Here is a 20430-nt window from a genome sequence, read left to right on the forward strand (position 1 = left end):
TCTCCTCCTAGAAGGTCAGACACTGGGCCTAGGTGCTGGCATGTGGAATCTGGCTGATAGCGCTGACTCAGGCTCTTAGCTCTCGTTGGCAACTTCCCTACTGCAAGTGGCATCTACACCTAGAGGTAGTTCAAAACACCTCAACCTGTTAGAAGCTTCTTAGGGAACCTCTTCACCCCTCACAAAAATGAACAATTCCCGCAATTTTTCACCCTCCAGTTTGTGTTGCAGGACACCCTGTGGGTTGCGTTTCAGTTGATGTGGAATTTTTAACTTCACTCTTCATACCCTAGAGTACTGCTGAAGCTGCAACAGGATTGGGCCAAGCCCTTTTAATCTCACCAGACAGGCCTAGGAGGGTGTCATATGCAGACCACCTGTGACTCTCCCTTTGCCCCCCACTGTGTCTACCTCTCACAGCAGACAACCTCTCCTAGTTGGCTGGGCATTTGCTGCACAGACCCCTAGACTCCTTTCATTTGCCACTTTAGGCGGTGGACTTCATATTGTCAGCTTCTCGCCTCTCCACGAAATCCGTCTGAAGTAGAAAATGGATTCTCTTTGCCACATGATTTACAAGATGCTGATCTGCTGAAGGTGCATCTATATATGTTTTACATTTTATCCTATTTCTAGTCAAGCAGAGATTTGTGGTGGGCACTGATGGGTTTATATTTGTATATTTTCACCCGTCCGGTTATCCAGGCGCTGTCAATGGACACTGGGAGATTAAGAAATTTGCCCATAATCACAGGATGTTGTGCCAACTCAGAGACTAAAACCTGGATCACCACCCCCGGAGTTGACCGCTTTTTTTTTGTATTCCTGACCAGACTTCCATGTTTAAGTCCCCAATTAATTGTAGATTTTTGAAAATGCTCATATATATGTTCCTCCCCATTTTTAGTGAATCCCCAATGGGATCTGAATCTAGTTTTGACCTGCTTATTTTTTTTTTTTTTTTTTTTAACAGGGCTTACATTTGAACTCCCACACCATTGTCCGTTGAGGCAGTTAACTATAAAACCATCTCTCTTGTGACCATCACTTCGAGGTGGGTCAGTGAGTTGCATTCGCTGTGTGTCTGCCCGCTGTTCGCCTGTGGCTACCAAGATAAATTAGTCTAACTAAATCTGCTTTCTAGCCTAAGGTAGGGGCCAACTTCCATTTAAGGCAATACTTAACTCCTCCCACCTTCTTTCTAACACCCTATCCCACCAAGGAGGTGGCAAGACTGCATAAGCTGAATCCTAGTAGAGCAGTCATTTATTACATCAATTGGACAAGGGAGATTGTTTGATGACTAGCTCTTTGTTTGGTATGTAGGCAGCAACAAGGACAGGGCAGAACAAAAAGTTCCTTATGTTGGATTGTACTGTGCATTATGCTTTAAATTGTGTAATGACTTTGCCAAGAAAGATCCTCTGCACTGTTTTCACCATAGAAAATTCTTCATCTTCAGCACTCAGCAGGATCTTACTGGGGCTGAGATTTACCTTACAGTGACATGGGTTTCCCTTCACATTTTTGCACATTACTATTGCTTGGACTGTGAAGTGAAAAGGGATGGCCATTTCACTCGTTCTGTATTGCTGGATTGCCTTGTCTGACAGCACCTACAGACCCACCACCTGGAAGGAGTTTCTGCAAGGTTCCAAGTTAATTTGTTTCAAGGCATATCCGTGATTTCTCTGATAGTATTCTGGTTTCTGCTTCCAAGGGCTTGGAAAAAAATGGATTTAAAAAAACAGATGCCAGTACTCTGGGGAGGGTTTATATGGCACTAGTAACATGACACCAGCACTTCTTCTTGTGCCATAATGAAGCCATTGCTACCTACTAGCGGAAAAGAGTTATGGAAAAAGTTTCCATATAATGTCTGGTGCCTCTGGATATTCACATGCCTTTCGATCGAAAAAGACAATCCGGGATCGGAGGGCCCGTTTACGCGACATGCAGAGATCAGCGCCGGAACCAGTGGATATCTTCGACGAAGGTCCATGTGTCCCGGATGAAGATTCCGATAATCGCCAGATCGTATTCAATGACTCCATACCTTCGGGTCAACGCGTGAGTACCACTGCCCCTGCCCAAACACCAAAATCGAAGGCAAAGGTCAACACTCCGACTGCAGGGCCCAGTCAAGACCGAAAAAACACTTCGAAAGGCCGCCATTGAGCCCGGCTCCGAAGAAAATAATGAAGCCTTCTGGTAGCTCCATACCACATGTGCCGATACCACCTGCTCCCTCTGCACCGCAACAAAAAGAAGTCCCGGTTCCGAAAGACGCTCCGAAACCGTTGACTCCGAGACACAAAGCAGCTCCGAAAACAATGAAGCCTGTTTCCGATGCCCCGAAAACAGCTTCCACTCCGAAGCCAATACCCTCGATGCCGAAACAAACAAAGCCTGCTTCCGATCCTTCCAAGTCCACGAAACAGGCTTCGGCTCCAAAGACAATACCTTCTGTGCCAAAATATACGCCAAAGGACTCCACATCGGCTCCTAAGGCTAAAGACAAGCAACAAGCCGGTTTGGAACCGAAAAAATCGGCGCCGAAGGCTGTGCCTCAAGAAGAGGAGCTTTTCCAACCAGATCCTTTACAAAAAAGGATCTACATTGATCCAGAAACAGGACATGTTTCCACCACACCACACAGGAAGAAGTCGTCAGATACAGCACCTACACCTCCAGTGCCTGTCAAGAAGTAGGACTCTGCCACATCTCCTATACACCCTTCTCCTGTATCTCCTTCTCCTGCTCTTCCTTTAAACATTTAAAAATTCTCCTCCTCATTCTCCACAACATACACCTCCTCAGGATGTTGATGATGATGAGTGTAGCATCGGGGGAGGAGAGACCCAGATGACCCTTTTCCCTACCAAATAGGTTCACCAGACTGGGAGTATTCCAACCCACAGGATGTACCAGATATTCCTGACCCACATATATATCCATCTAAACCTTCTCCTCCAGAAGACAATATTGGGTTTGGACACTTAATTAATAGGGCTACCATCTATCACAATGTCACCATGCATTCAGATGAGGCAGAGGAAGATTTTTTACTAGACAATTTTGAACAATCACGAAAATCTGTGCAAATACTGCCACTGATTAAAGGGATCATTAAACATGCACCAGAAGTGTTTAAAGTTCCTGTAAGAGCTAGAATCATAAACCGAAGAATAGAGATAAAGTACAGAGGAGCTCCTGGGGATCCTGCCCACATTAAAGGACAGCTACCCTTAGACTCCCTAGTAGTTTCAAACGCTAGGAAAAGAGCAAATTCCCAAACATCAGGTGACTCACCACCTCCTGATAAAAAAAATCAAAGATCATAGATGCTTCAAGAAAAAGAATAGCTGCCCAAGCTAGCAATACATGGCGCATCGCTAACACACAGGCATTCCTCGCAAGATACGACAAGACTCACTATGATCAGCTAGAGAAGTTCTTACAAAATCTACCTGACCAATATAAGGCACAAGCAGATGCCCTCATACAAGAGGGTAAGCTTACATCAAATGCCTCCATTTAATGCGCACTAGGTGTAGCAGACACTGCATCCAGAGCAATAAACACCAGTGTCCTCCTTAAACGTCACTCGTGGCTGCGCATTTCAGGATTTAAGCAAGGGTGCAAACTACTATCTTAAATCAACCATTCAACCAACAAGAATTGTTAGATCCAGTGGTAGACGCAGCACAGGAAAACATTTTTAAAAAAAAGACATTGACACAGCCAAGTCTATGGGAGCTCTGCAGTCCACCCAAGCAAGAGGCTCCTTTCGTCGCTCCTTCTACAGAGGAGGCTCCAAACAAGCTGGAGCAGACAATTCAGCTTCCTTTAAAACAAATACACAAACATCCTCTAAAAAGGATACTTTAGAGGGGGCTACAGAGGCAACAACAACAAGGGAAGAGGTCAAGGAAATTACAATAATCGTACCTCTCCCAACACTTAACAGTGACTTCCTTCTGCTTCCCCAACAGCATTCCACTTCTGTAGGGGGCAGACTAACACAGTTCCTACCTGTCTGGAATTCCATCAAAACAGACAAGTGGGTAAGACAAATTATCCAGTATGGTTACTGCCTAGAGCTTACAGCTACCCCTCCACATATACCACCCAGACAGCGTCCAATTTCCACAGAACATCTAACGCTGCTCCAAGAAGAGGGTCTCTCATTGCTGCAAAAAGATGCAATAGAGCTAGTTCCGTTAAAACATCAAGGAACAGGAGTTTACTCTATTACCTAATACCCAAAAAGGACGGAACACTAAGACCAATTCTAGACCTAAGACCTCTCAATCTGCATATACACTCAGATAATTTTCACATGATCACTTTACACCAAGTTCTCCCATTGTTGCAACAAGGCGATTTCCTAACCACGCCTACTTCTCCATTCCCATACATCCTTCTCACAGGAAGTATCTCAGATTTGTACTACAAGGACAACACTATCAGTTCAAAGTCCTTCCATTCGGGGTTGTAGTGTAGTTCCTATTTTCCCAATAGGCCCTGCGCATTGGAATAACATAAACAGTAGTATCGACGTAGAAGTGCGGATCTTCCAGGCCTCCTCTGACTATGCTAAACTTAATTGGGTTTGTTACCAACTAGCTCAGAGGTCACTGGAAACTTTCTTGACTGAATAGGAAGTGATCAGCTTCCTTGGTACAGACAAGAAGGGATTCAGTTTTCCAACAACCGTGCAACATGACAACTTTGCTCCTCAGATAAGAGTCAATCTCTAGGGTCGTGTGAAACAATAGACAGTTATTTTACTCAGTCAGTGGTTGTGCAGTTTACTTTCACAATATGTAGAGAATAGAGAGACGGACGTTGTCAATAAAGGGTAACATTTATTGAACAGTCTTTCTTCTCGTACAAGAGAAATGAATTGCCACAATTGCAAGACTTGTTATTATGAAAAGTACGTACAGTAAGATGAGTATTGCAAAATAATACTGTAAAGCATTGATATGGTTTCTTAGCCATACAATGGTTTAAAATGAATAAAACATATATACATTCATATATACATTAGGCTAAAATACTCAACTGGTGCTTCTAACTACGCCTACCCCAGTGTACCTGACCTAAGCCTAATACTTGGGAGGGGAGTAAGTAAGTAGCTTTAAGTTAAGTTGGTTTTGCCAAGGTTTGCTTCAAGAATTCTCTCTAAGGATTTAGTCAACACCATACCTCTGGAATAGAATGATGGAGGTCTGGTATCTCCTTCAGGGGGTCGATATCCCAGTCACCCGCAAGGGTAGCCTGGAAACGCCGGAGCTGGATTTATCTGCAGGAGAAAAGACCGCGTCTCTCTCAGCGCGTCGAGGAAGAGGAGGAGGGGCAGCGTCCGCGGGCAGCTTGCATCTGCTGGGCTCTTTGCAGGGGGACGGCTGTTCAGCTCCTAAGTTCACCACACCATCGTTCGCTCGTTAGCAGCGATAGCAGTAGCGATAGCAGCTATGGTATCATCAGCATAACAGCAGCTTCGTCAGCAGCGATGGCATTGAGGCAGCTAGTGTTTGCTTAAGGCAACGTTGGTAATATTTATACCTGAAAGGTACCTTGTTTGACGTAAGTTTTTGGACATAAGACGTCAATAAAGATGTCACTAGGAAGTGATAGTCTATCAGTGCTCATTAGAGTTCTATTACTAATCAAAACATAGCAAGCGGGGCTTTCCCAGGTTGCTGAGTTTTTATCTTGTTGAAGAACTCGGAGTGTTAATCTAGGAATCTTAGATAGTAACTTCTGCTATGTCATTGCACTAATTGGCTGCAAAGGAAGTGGCAGAGAAAGCGATTCTGAAATGTGGCTCTGTTCGTGTGAGGCCAGAGACGAGTTTCTGAATATTGCATTTGATCGGTTATGCCAATATAGGGAATAAATGGATTTATAGCCGTATAGGGGCATAAGGTCACAGTATCGATCAGGGTCCTAGATTAGAACGCTACACCCACTCCACGAATTCATGTCCATCAAATTACTAAAACTAGAGCAATAAGATGCATGTGTAACATTGCCCACCCCAAAATACATATATGCATTTGAAATAGGTGTATTTGTAATACGTGAAAATTTAGGTACTGTACGTTTTTGAAGCATAGAAATCAATCAAAAATTATAGCATATGAAATCAATGAACGATTCTGCAAAAAGAATTACACATGAAAATATCTCTGAATACAGAAAGGAAGGGCGAGATAAATTCATCACATATAAATGCATTGCAGTAAAATGTGCTAGAGGCTGGTGTAAAGGTATTATGTCTCTAGATGTATTTAGAAATAGAAGTAGAAGCTTCTGTTCTCTATGAATAGTTCTACCTTAAGCAAAGAATTTTTCGTGGCAAAAAAGTTGAATATTAAAAAGTGTTCAATTCAAAAGAATTATTGCTTGAACGGGTAAAATAGAGTTCCAACGCTTTTAGCAGTTTTTGTTGTTCAAAACTGAAGGCCGAATTCAGAGTTCATGGGAACGCTGTGTGTCGGAATGCTTCTCTAAAGTTACTGTTTCTGTTCGGGTGAGAACATCATATCAGACAGGCTCTCAAAGAATTGGTCTACAAAATCAGGTGACAGTTCGACCAAATTCGATAGTGCTGAAACTTGGCAGGTGTGAGAATGATTGCTGTCATCAAAGGCTGGATCAGCAATGCTCACAGAAGGTCGTACCTGGGTGATGTTGCTTTTGTCACTCGCTCCACTGTTACCACCTAGTCGTAGCACAGGAGTCTCAACGAATGCCGTCATCAGGATTGGTAGCCGCTGGGGACAACACAATGCGTGAGCCGTTATCGGACTGAGCAAAGTATCGATATCCATTGTTACTGCTGATGGAAGTGAAAGACAGGTGTCCAACACGCACTCCTCTCCGCATAGCATACATCGAAGTACAGGTAAGATGCAGTTTTGCCATATTGGTCTGAATGAAAGGAACCAGGTCATGTTTAGATCTCTCAGCCTGGCCAATCCAAGGATTCTAGTTATTCTGTCCCGGTAGCGGATTGCTAGGATTGTTTCTTCCATTACCATAGGAGTCATGTCTGAGCTGTGGCTTGCCATATCGAAGCAGGAGGGTCAAAAATAAAATCCCTGCTACAAGTCCCAAAAATAGGGGTATGCCGCCAAAAACAGAGTTGACAAAATTTGGAACGATTCCCAGAATTGCTTGAAATGGTGTTAGTGGTCCCGTAAAAATCGTCTTAAATATGCCTGGGATGCCTGTGGCACTAGACATGTTAAGGAGTTGGCTCAACATTTCTACGAAATGCACGGGGCAATTTGTTGATAAAAGCTCATGAACCTCCGTAGCTGTCCTTGCAACTAGGAGATCATACGTCTCTTTTGATGACGTGATGGGCACTGTTGTCTGCAAAAGCACAGACTTCATTTTGCTTAAAGTATCAATTCGTATAGAAGAGAAATGCAGACGAGGCCAGATGGGAGTCTCTATGTCTCCAGGCCCGCTCGGGAACAATGCTTGCATACAGCATTTGACCATGGAAGTTACACTTACGAGATACGCTTTTCCTGGCAAAAGGCCACAACATCTGTGATCCGTTCTTAGAATGTAACTCCCATTCGCGAGTTGCATAAAGAAGGGCTCTATCTGCGTTGCAGGTGTGACAAGCTGGTGGCATGAAAGGTTGTTAGAATTACCTTCACAGGCTCCGTGTAAATTAATACCCTGGCACAAAAGTATACCGCTTAGTGAACGTTTACAGTTTTCACCACTAAGAAATAAATTTTTGTCGCTGTCACTATAGCATGAATGTGTTTATGGTAATTTCCATGCTGACTTAACATATCCTTTACCCAATCGTTCATACTGGCCAGTAGGTATGTATTCAAGGCACTTTTTAAATCGGAAAGTTGTTATCGGAATAGTGATAATTCCGTGTATTATCCATTCAATGACAGGACTTTCTGACATTGTCAATGGTAATCTCTCAAGTTTTTCGATGCTCAGGATTGTATTGTCTGCTCCTTTCTGTGCCAAGCTGATTTGTTTATCAGTAAGGTTAAAAATGGAAAACAATGACGTTGTGTTGATTAAACGCCAAGGCACATAGCCTGAACCAAGATTTTGCAGCGTCCAGCCTAATTGTACAATAGAACGTAATTGTGACTGGCCATGCTGTAACATTAGCAAGTCTCTGTTTATTATATCAAAGGCAGAGGATACAATATTGTCCAACGAATATATTCCGGAGGACAGAGTCATTAACCCATTGTCCACTACAGAAAGTGATTTTTCCAAATGAATACGATCAATTTCTCATATATTTTCTGCTGTTTCAATTTGTGTGACTTTCCAAGCCTCGTTGTACACATCATAGATGCTGGCCGCTATGAAACGCTTTTGACGCTGTTTGCGTGGTCCCATAATAAAATCGCTCAAATCAGCACCCTCTTTAAGTAAAGACAAGTGTTGCTTAATTTCAGCCAGTGTGGATGATCCTAGCCATTCGAGGCAGAGTTTCCCTACACTGTATGTTGTTACTATCCCTGGATGTTGTCTCTGGGAGTATCTAGGGTCTTGTCTGGTCATTTTTAACCCCTGTGTTTTATTCAGGAATCTATCTTGACAGTTGTTTGTGTCAGTAGGCCAGATTAACCACTTTTTCCAATCAGGATGTGTTCTGTTAAAATGTAAAATTTTAGTTACGTCTATCTCAATATCTGTTGTTGCATTATCAGGTATTGGCTTCGGAATAGACGGTTTGTTTAGGTCTTTGATCTTAGCTAGGCCAAGACAGGATGTCTGGTGAATTGTGTCATTTAAAAACATCATTTGTTCTGGTATCATGCAGGTTCTGAATAGTGCTTCTAGGCCTTGTACCTGCCAATCTTTCGTACCCCAAATGGTTTTTGTTTCAATGTTATTTTTCCAATAATCAAAACCAAATGTCATCATTTTTTCATAAAATGCTTCTGAATATATTAATTTAGTGTTTGTCAGCATTGTTTTCATTCCTGTTTTATCTAACAGTTTGTAATAAAACGTTTCTGCATCACTGGTGTTAAACCCTGAGAAGTACTTGAATTTCTCAAAGAATGTTTTAGAACTGCTTTTAGGTGGTGTAGCACAATGTTCCCATTGATTATACTTAAAAACATTTCTAGGTTGTGCAGATTTATGCAAATAATGATCGCCATAATGTGTAAAACAGAACATCTGTTCATAACTAGACGAACCTTGTAAATAATCATGTTCTGTGAATCTAGCTGACATTACTAAATCAGACATCATGTCATTAATACTGTTAAAGTCCCAATCATCAGAGAATGTACTAGGTTTTACAAAGTCACTTAAGGAAACCTTCAGTTGATGAGGATACTTCAGGATCTCGACCGGACCATAGATCTCATAGTCAGTTTTCTCCCATGCTACCCCATCGGGTATTGGAATGGCTGTGACATTTACTGTTGACAGTTCTCTTTTCTTCACGTGGGATGATCTGTGTGGTTTGAGGACTAAGTTGATGTTCTGACTTGCTGTGTCCATTCAATTATAATAAACCTTCCTAAAATTAAAACAAAAATTAGGCATAGTAGGAGTATAAATACCCCTGAAATAATCCAATGCTCAATCAATTTTGCATCCAGATATACTTCTTTGACTTGTTGAAAGAGTTCTGTTGCTTTTTCTTTAGAAGTCTTTTTTGTTTCTGGCATCACTTCGGGGTTACTTTGATCCTCGGAAAAGTTGTCGAAGTAGATGAAATAACCAGAGGCAGTTCTGTCAATTGTTGGGATTGTTCTTTCAATCTGTCTTTCGGTAGCACTTTCTGATGCCGCATCATTGTAGACTGGTGTTTCTTGACAAACTGTTCCAATCTGTGTCTCAAGAGGCACGAGTTCCATGGCATTATTGCATAGTCCTTCTCTGTGCACTGCAGGCTGATCGAATGTGATTAGTCTTTCAGTTTGAACCTCTTGGATTGTTGCAAGTTTGGGTATTCTGTTGTTTCTTGGGAGTCCACTGTGCCTACTGTTGATTATAGGCCACATGCTTGTGGTTTTACCAGGCCGATAGATACAACTCTGTTCTCCTTTTTACCAGCAAGGGGCGGTAGTACTACTGATCTTGTTCTGGTGACTGCCAAGACAGGTACTGCTTTTCTGTAAGAAGGCCCAAATTCCTTCTTTACCGCTATTTTTTCTCTGACTAGATCCCCAATCTTTGGAATCCAGACAGGCCTTGCTGGGGCTGTTGCTTGTGGTGCCTCGTCAGTGGTAGCTGGCTGTTGCTTTAACTTTGTTGCTTAAGGATTTTCTTGTTTCATTCAAGTCTGTAAAACAGCCAAACGATCTTTGATGTTAAATTCTGTTTTCTTATCTTGTACTACTCATACTTGACTATCTAAGTCCTGAACTCTCATTCTAATTCCGAACAATAGTTCGTATGGGCTGAAACCTTTTAGAGAATTTCTTGGCAAATTATTAAGACTGATTTGGACACTTATTAGATGTTTGACCCACCCAGCACCCGAACCTAATACCTTCCCTGTTATAGATCGCTTTGTCTCGTTTTTTTCTTTCTACCACACTATTCCCTTTGGGGTGTGACGGACAAGAATACCGCAACCCAACTCCCATGCTGGCCATGGCCTCCTTATAAGCTCGAGAGCTAAAAGCAGGACCCTGGTCAGAATGGAACATGGCAATTGCGTATGTGCCGATAAAGACTCGCAGATCTTTTATAACCGTTCTGGCATCAGCCGAGCGCTGGAGGCCACATTTTTTAAGTGTGTTTAGCCTTCATGATGTACAATGGGACGCATTTCTCTTTTTTTGATAGCGCGGATAGATTGCCTAATGCTTTCTATTAGGGCTTCTGCCACTATACTGGCCGGTTCTTCACTGCGCTATATGTTGCAGTCTTCACAGTTTTTTGCAAACTCATGAATGCCTTCACTCATTTCCGGCCACCAGTACTCTGATTCTAATTCTCTCAGAGAGTCCCTGATTGTTTGGTGTCTCAGACCCAATCCCATGTGTGCTTCCTGTAATAGGAAGCCCCTCCGGTCCCTGGTTGAAATTACCCTATCCCCCACTCCAGCGATTCGAGCAAAAGGAACGGAGTTTGCATCGATTACGTATGCATAATTGAGTGGATAGTTCACGGTAGTGCTGCACAGTCGCCTTTTACGGTCGTTTTTACTGCCAGCATTATTTTCCCCGACTATGTATTTTTCTGCACGCTTTCTTGTGGCTACGGAAGCCGGTTTAGTTGCTTCCGCTGTAGCTGTGTTAGCCAATGAATTCCCTGCAACGTGAACGCCATCACGTTGAAGACTCTGTGCGTGTATCACATGAGTCTTTTGTAGTTCCTTCTGTAAAAGACCTACCTGGTTCCAGAGCAATTTATGCTTTATTGTGGCACCTGTGTCATCTTTGTAATTGTTTTCAATCCAGCTCTGCAGTTTATTATTGTAAGAGTTGAAGCAAAAATGAGAATCGCACACGATTAGTGTCGGGAATTCACGTTCTGCATTTTCAAGCGCCATCTTTAAAGATCTGATTTCAGCTCTCTGAGCCGAACAGTTTCTTACTGATTCAGTTTTTGTTACTTTCGGTCTGAATTTACCGCACAGCCAACGACCTTTAACAATCGCACACGCTGCATCGTAGGATTTGCTCTCTACGTTGAAATGCTTTGCAAATCTATCTGTATAGATTATACAGGCGTACTGTGGGAGAGGCAGAAGTTCGATTGGCAGAGGATATTCTTCTTCATATTCTAAATCATTCAGTTCTTCGAATTGCGGGGCAAAATAGTATTTCACATCTTCCGCTCCAAGAGAATCTACATACTGTATCCATTTCGGATCCAGTGACACTGTAGGCAGGTTTACTGGGCTGAATAGCGCCTCGAAGGCGGATTCTGCTGTGAGGATATTAATCCGTTTACCATGTGCTAATTCTCGTTCATTTGCTAATGCAATTTGCACTGCTTTCACAGTTCTTTCTGTGTGACTGAATGTTTTTTCTACTTGTGAGTACAAGTGAGATTTAATTGAAATTGGTACCTTTTCTCCCTCATTAGAGGTCAGGTACGTGAATCTGCATCCTCCAGGGATGACTCGGATTACAAGATCGCGTGTGTTGTCACGTGTATCTAATTTTGTTTTAGCTAACATGTCTGTTTGCAGTGATCTCAAAATTTCTGTTTGTTTTTTATTCCAGGTGATTTGTTTAAAATCAGGTTTAATTAGTTTGTAGAGAGGTTTAACCCTCTCTGCGTAATTTAGAATGTATGTTCTTCCGAAACTCAGAAAACCTAGTATGGATTGTAAATTCTTCAGCGTTTTTGGAGCTTGGAGTACAGCGCACTTCTCTAAGAAGTTGTCCACTAGGCTTTTCCCTTCACTTGATCATTCGTATCCTAAGAATAGTACTGTCAGATGGGCAATTCGAGACTTTTTAAAGTTGAATTTGTAACCCTCTGCTGCGAACCCAAGTATAATGGTGTTCACTCTTTTCAGGTGAGTATCCAAGTCGTCGTCTGTGAGATAGATATCATCTACGTAAGATAATGCCTCATCATCATATATTTGTAGTAACTCTGTTACTCTAGCTGAGAATAGTCCTGGGCTGTTCTTGAACCCCTGTGGGAGCCTACAGAAATTTTTCTGAGACCCCATTACGGAGAAAGCGACAAATCCCTGCTTTTTGGTGCAATGTTTTGACAAAAGAAACCATTAGATATGTTTAATGTTGTTTTATATTTTTTCCTAACTATTTTGTTCATTAGTGCAGCACTATGCGAATTTTGTACTGCAAATGTTTTGCAACATGCATTAAGGTGTCTGTAGTCCAAAACTAGACGATATGAATTGTCTGGCTTGGAGACAGGAAACAAAGGATTGTTCATTTGAGAGGTGCATGTTTCAATCACTCCCTGGTTTTCAAGTTGATCTAAGATCTCCCTGACTTATTTTTTAGCTTCTTGCTTAATGGGATACTGCCGTTGGGCAGTTGTTTCACTTTTTAACTGGATTTTGTGAGGAGGTGAGTCTTCATCCTATCCTACATGATTTTTATATAATGCCGGTGCCTGGGCTACTGCCCATTTCCTTGCATAAGTATATTTTTTGTGAATCGGAATGTGATTCGAGAAGGCAGGCATAATCATTTCTTCGCCACGAGGGCACTCCCTGACAAACTCTGGGGGCCAATCTTTTTTCAGCTAACAGAATATTATAGCCTTTTGAGAGTTTATCCCAAAATAGACCCTTTATTTTCCTAGTCTTATCACCCTCTATACGCAATGTTATTTCGTATATCTTATGGGGCTCGCTAAGTCTGGTGTCGGCAGTTTCAACCTGAATTTATTCATTCGTGTCCACTGTCTCCAGATGACTCATCAAGATCTTGCGGGCTATACTGATTTCTGCTGCACTGTCTAACATTGTCTGTGTCCACTCCCCGTTTTTCAACTGTGTCCTCAGTATTCTCGGCATGGTTGATTACTCTAATACTGGCTACCTTCTTTTTTGGAAATTGAGATTTTTTACTCTGAGCAAGTTCCTTGTCTTTGGACTTGGCGTGCTCTCTTGGGTCTGACCGTCCTCTTCTTTCCGATTTCTGCGAAAAAGATCGAGAGGGACGTGTATCAATACTTTGATATATATCAGGTTTTTTCAAATTATCCCTATTTCTAAGGTTATATCTTTTTCAGAGGGCTCCCTCTGGGGAGACTGGTGTTCTCGAGTGGGAGTTCTTTCCCTCCGTCGAGGAACCTTCCTCTGGACTGGAAAACTTTTTCCTTGGGAGTGGATTGTTTATTTCCATCCCAGTTCTTTTTAGGAGTGTTTGAATTATTTTTAATAAATCATTTTTCAGGATTTTCGAGCAGTTGGGGCTTTACTGGCTTCCCACCCAAGGTGTCTCTACCTAATTCTTCATAGCATTTTTCGGTCGAGGACCGGAAATGCTGGCTTGCCAGCATTTCCGGGAGGAGATCGTATGCTGTGTAGTAGACAGTTTAGTCTCGCCTCTCAGCTCCGTTCGCTTTCATTGGCTGGCTTCCTAAACAGAGGCCAGCCATTGGAAGAGAAGTGAGTCATTCCAAACAAGCCCTGTCTTTTTCGGATTCGGGGGCGTCATTTTTGCTGTTCTTTAGCTCGTGACGTCGTCCGTCACTCAGGACAGCAAAACACGCCCCCGAATTCGAAAAATTCCGGAAGCTTGAGGCTGCCATTTCTGCCCGACCGCCAGACGAGACAGACCCTCCGTTGTCCCGATGCTGCATCCTGCCTCGGTTTCCTTCCTTCCGCCTTTCCTCTCTCAGCCTCCTCCTCTCCCTGCGCTCTTTCCTCCGCCGGACCCACATCCCTTCCTCCGCTTATGCCCACCCAGACCAGTCCCGCAGCTCTGCGCCTCTCCAGGCACGAGAGACCCTTTAGCACAGCCCGTGACCCGTGTTGGTCAAGGCGCTACTTGTGCAGGGGCTCCGTGAACCGGCTCTTCAGCCGTGTCTTTTTCCTGCCCCCCGCTGGAAGTGGAGTCCGGGGAGCAAACACTGTTCAGTGACAGTCCGGTCACTTGCAAGCAGCTGTCTAACTGGGGTTCCGAAAACACATTCCAGGTAAGGGGACTGGGGCTGTGATTTGAGACATCGCGCCCAAAGGAAAGATCCGCTAGTATGAGACACCAGACTGCCTTGTGAGGAAGCGCCCCCCCCCCCCCCCCTTTCCTCTGCCCGCAGCTCTCCTTAGTCACGCCTCTCGCCCCCTTCCCTCTGCCTGCAGCCCTCCTCCGTCCCGCTCTCGTTTAGGACTTATTATTTCTGCTTCACAATGTCATTGTTGCTGTTTCGCAACTTGCTTTGCCATCCCCTCGCTCTTCTCCTGTGTCGTTCCTCGCCTTTTATTGCCCCGTCCCCCACGTCGTCGCTCAGCAGTTGTTGTTCGTTCCCTGTCCTCCTCCCACATAGTTGCTTGCTTGTTTTAATTGCCCCGTCCCTACTGTAGCAAAGCTTGACCTTTCGGGCTGGATTAACTGAGCATGATTTTATTTAAGGCAGTCCGTGAAAGTTTCAAACAAGAACAACCAGATGCACTTTTCATTTTTTTCCACTAAATCGCTTTACTGCTGCCCTTAGTTATCAACATTAGCTTACTATTCAAGTCAGTATAAGGTGCTGTTTAGGATTCTCTGCATTTTTAAAAGAGCTGTGTGGAAAGTAAAAACGATATCTCTCTTTGGCACATCTCAAACATAACACGAAGATCAATCCCATTCCTGTATAAAGCCTGCTAGCTGGTAACACACATGCACTGCCTCCATGCACTAAAAGAAACCAACAACATTGCTACCTCATTCAGTTCACAAGTACCTTAAGAAGAAGAGATAGAAGGGCCATATTCAACTGAAGGATAAAACGTCTAAGATTAGTTGTGCAGATGGCAACAGCACATATGGAAACTTCATATACATGTTTTGCCCCCATACAGCATAGTGTGAGGTTCCCACCACAACCAGTTACATTTACAGGCAGAAAACGGACTAAAGCAGGGCCACTTCATCCGATGACATCCTAAATGATGAGACGTTCAGAGGGAGCGTTGCGAAGGCTTGAACAACAGTTCAAACAAGGGGTTCATTTCCAGCTTTTCAAGCCCCTGGCTACAAAGGGTTATAACGATTTTATTTCTGGGCAAAATTGAAGGTTAGGTCCACATAATCGAGCGTAATTTCTAGGATAAAGAAGAACCTGGATTATGTTTTCACTCAATTTTACAACTCTCATTTTTTTTTTCATGTATGCATGTTTTTACTTCTTTGGTTGTTAGGTAGGGATTTGTCATGCTCAAACGTTTTGCGAGCACAAAAATCTACTAAACCTTCGAGTTTTGCAGCAATGGTATGACTGAAAAGCCAGAAGCTGGCAGCAGTGACTGGGGATTGGAAAACACTAAAACTGTGGTAAAGCCAATAGGTCTCAACTAGGCGAGAGTTATTGACTTTGTCAAAGTTTTGTTTAGCCATGTTGTACAGCGGTGCACCTGCTGTGCACCATGACTGAAGGTAAAGGAAAAGAAAGTGCTGTGGTGCAACCAGCGCTAACTGCCTCATACTAATTGTTTTACTGATGTAAGAAGGCTCTCACCCCTTCTCTAAGCAAAGCTAGATTTTTTTTTTTTGAATTCATGTACTATTGACTGTAAAATTATGCAAAGTATTACCTAATGCCTACATAACTTTACAATTTTGGGTTCAAAACATTAAACGCCTCTTAGATTACAGATTAATACTTCAGTAGGCATATAATGAAATGAGCTATTAGTCACTTTGTAATTTGCTTGTGAATAGTTTTCAAAATGTGCTGGCGGGTCACCTTCGCATTCGACTTTTATACAGCTGCACCAAACAACCTAGAAGACAAGCATATATGGACTGGAATTATTTGGAAAATACAATTGATTGTCAGAGGTAACCATCTATTTCAGAGAAAATACTTCTTGTAAAACATAATAAATCGATGTTTGCTTCATTTTATAATGCTCTTCTGGTCTTTACAAGTTGTGTAAATAATTGGTGTTCGTATCACCAAATATGATGGTACCAATTTAGTAAACTGGGAAGGAGTTGGCCCTTCGGAAATTGAACTCCTGATTTACAGATCACAGAATATAACAGCGATGAGCATTTAATTCAGAGACCAACAAAATAATATGTAAACTACATCATAGCATATTCCTGTGTAAACAGCAGAGTAGTACAAAATGATTGAGCCACAATCTTCGAAATTTAGTGAGGGGCCACCAAAATTTCATTTAGCGTGGTTGCTTCACCTGTACACAAGACTTGAGCCAAGTGTGGGGCCTCTGATTGGTGGGCACTGCTTGTGTTATTGTAGGCACTGTTTGTGTTATGCTCATGTTTGTAAGGTTAAGTAGGTCCAGTTCGAAGTATTTTAATTTTTTGAGAAGCATTACCTGAAACTTGAGGACATGTTAACTCCTCATGGACATTAATTCTACAAATAGTGTAATCTTTTCAGCAAGATTATTTTAGTTTCTCACAAATACTGCATCATTTAAATGCTGTATGGGCCAAAATCATAGAATCGATGATTGCAGCATAGCCTTCAAGGTTTGTTTCCAACCCCAAACTGAACGTCGAACAATTTTAGTAGCATCTTGATCTGGCATGGCATTTTCAGCTCTACATAGCACTCAATCCTATGCAAATTTAAGTCATTGATTTACATGGTACAAGATCCAGTGTAAACCCTAGGGATCTGGCATCAGTGGTAGTTTTTATCCTTTAAGCTCCTTAGTCACAAGTCAGTCTCGGGACTAGGGCTACTGTTAGGGCTGTTTGGTAAAGTTCAAAGTTTGGATACAGGTTTGTTATAAGAATACACACTTTGAAATGCCATGTCCCTTTACATACTAGATTGGTCACAATAATATACACGTTCCTCTATACACAAAATGAAACCGTGATTGTAACAGTCCTGCACCCTGTAGAACTTCCAAAGCGAATTGCCGCATTTAAACCACAGAAAAACTACTTTTCTATCAACACCAGTTTTAGAGGATAATATTTATTTCCTATGGTCGCCGCACCCCGGCTCAGCCAGCACTGTGTTATGGTTTTATACAGGGACCTCTAGTAACATACTGCGATTCTGCACCCTATTCACATCGCCCAGGAGCCTGGCTCTGTATATGCGAAAGCTGGGAATTATCAGCAGCTGAGCACACAAGTGGCTATTGTGTCTCTTATTAGCTATCGAGGCTTAGGTTTGATTAAGCGTTGCTACAAGTGCTTATTCGAAAACACAGGGTGTCTCTTTCACACGATTTAAAGCCAGCAATTAAGCCACGATATAACGTGCCGTATGTTAAAGTCGTTTTAAAGCGTTACAAATGTGCAAGCACTATGCATACAACTAGGCTACGGGTGCATCAGTTAACGACAACATAACATTGCATGCTTTAAAAGTAGCAAACTAAAGTGCACTTAACCTACGCCCAATGTTACGTATTTAGAAATGATCATGCGGGATACTACTACTACAAAGCACTGCAATAGTCTGCGATATTTTGCCTAATAGAACTGACTGCTACACTGCACATTTGTCAACGCAGCGCTAGAGCACGGCTCTACAGGGACCTCTAGTCACAGACTGCGACACTGCACCCCGGTTCAGCCAGCGCTAGAGAACGGCTCTAGAGGGACTTCTAGTAACAGACTGCGATTGTGTGGTTGTGTGTGTGGCTCTGTGTGGATAGCTTTTTTTTTGTAGGTGGTTCTATGTGTGGGTGGCTGTTTGTGTGAGGCTGGATCTGTGTGTGTGGGTGGCTCTATGTGAATGACTGTGTGGGTGGCTCTGTATGTGTGTGTGTGTGTGTGAGGCTCTGTGTGGGTGTAAATGCAATAGGTCATGCATATGCGAGCGATTAAGCTATTGACGTTGTAAATAACAATGCCATTTATTTAACGATTAAGCTATTGGCAATGTAAATGACAATGCTATTTATTTATGATTTTAAAAAAGAAATGTCATGAGCAATGCCAATAGCTCTACCTTTAATATTGCCGAGACCATTGCATTGTAAATGCTTGTTCTATGATTCTGGCAAGCTCAATTGGCTGATCTGTTATATCTGTTTTCTTCAACTTCTGGCGGATCGCCGCAGATGCTGCTTCTCCCTTTATATTGGCTAATAATATAGCCGAGACCTGCTTGAAGTCTTTCAGTAATTTCATACCAAGAGTTAAAGCAGGTTCTGGACCGTATTCATTTTGAATCTGTCTTAGTACATCTGGTATTACCGCCATAGACGGAACACCATGTGTTTTTGTGTAAATGGAAGCAAAGACTGTACCCCAAGTATCACAGTCCTCCACGTGTGGTGCGATTCCCATAGGAAGGCAGATGGTCAAGATTCTGTGTTTCTCAATAGGGGTAGTATTCGGAAATACTGCCTCTATTTGAGTGATTTTCTGCGCTAACCAGAAAGGAATTTGTTCCCGTTTTACGGGTGTTTTACCAAGACATGATTGTATGTTCTGTGGTGTAATTTTATTAGTGTTCCCCTGATGAGGGGGCAGCTGTGGTACATTAACAGCTGGTTGGACTGTTGCAGTCCGCATTACATATTGGACTAATTGCCTATGTATTTTAATTAATATTTTTAGCTGTACTAACAGCTCTTCTTTTGACATTTTTTCAATGTCCGGATGTAGTGTGTAGCTGGCTAGAACCGGCCACGTTGCTCCTGGTCTACCTAGTGGATCGAGCCTGGTAATATGATCATTATGTTTTAGGGCGCCTTTAAACCAAAGTAAATGTTCTTGGTATTTTAGTGGGATTTCAGTCTCCTCGAAAGGAGCGTACTCTTCCGGTGGATCCTCTACTGTATAGTAGTGGAACTCGTGTGTTGCGGCGTTTGCCGCTGGAAATTTTATCCATGAATAGAATACCTCTGTCTGCCGATATTCGTGTGCCTCTATCACGAAGACGATTGTGCCACCTTGTGTGGTCAGTCCATTTTCTATAAGTTTTAACGTTATAGATTTTCTTAAATGTGCCGGGATGATTATTGCACCCGGTTTAGTAGTAGTGTCGGGACCCTGCTAAGTCGCATCTGCTGCGGCCCCAGTGGTTCTGTTTTCTCCTGGCATTGTATAAATGCAAGGTTTGCAGAGCAGGTCTCCAAGGAGACAAAGATTAGGTGCACAATATTTTGGAACACTGTATCCTTCAACGTTGAATAAACCAGAGCTTTACATAGGAATCTCTTCCTACTGAGTTCGGGCGGATTTTAACCTTTCACCCACTCCAGACGTCTATTGGAGTATTTACGGGAGAAAGGGGTCTGTGTGAAATATGCACGACTGAGTTACTCTAACATCTTGCGTTAGTTTATCGCCTTACCAAACGTTTGGGCGCCATGTAGTGTAGTTCCTATTTTCCCAATAGGCCCTGCGCATTGGAATAACATAAACAGTAGTATCGACGTAGAAGTGCGGATCTTACAGGCCTCCACTGACTATGCTAAACTTAATTGGGTTTGTTACCAACTAGCTCAGAGGTCACTGGAAACTTTCTTGACTGAATAGGAAGTGATCAGCTTCCTTGGTACAGACAAGAAGGGATTCAGTTTTCCAACAACCGTGCAACATGACAACTTTGCTCCTCAGATCAAGAGTCAATCTCTAGGGTCGTGTGAAACAATAGACAGTTATTTTACTCAGTCAGTGGTTGTGCAGTTTACTTTCACAATATGTAGAAAATAGAGAGACGGCGTTGTCAATAAAGGGTAACGTTTATTGAACAGTCTTTCTTCTCGTACAAGAGAAATGAATTGCCACAATTGCAAGACTTGTTATTATAAAAAGTACGTACAGTAAGATGAGTATTGCGAAATAGTACTGTAAA

The 20430-nt window shown here is 42.6% G+C and overlaps 1 protein-coding gene across 8 annotated transcripts in view; it reads left to right on the forward strand.

The window, feature by feature from the left end:
- The window catches only part of OSBPL9 (oxysterol binding protein like 9), a 1205712-nt gene that overhangs the window by 364586 nt on the left and 820696 nt on the right, over nt 1-20430 (forward strand). The gene's annotated exons all lie outside the window — the stretch shown is intronic.

This window comes from Lissotriton vulgaris, chromosome 1_1, assembly GCF_964263255.1.
Source record: "Lissotriton vulgaris chromosome 1_1, aLisVul1.2, whole genome shotgun sequence".
Classification (NCBI taxonomy): domain Eukaryota; kingdom Metazoa; phylum Chordata; class Amphibia; order Caudata; family Salamandridae; genus Lissotriton; species Lissotriton vulgaris.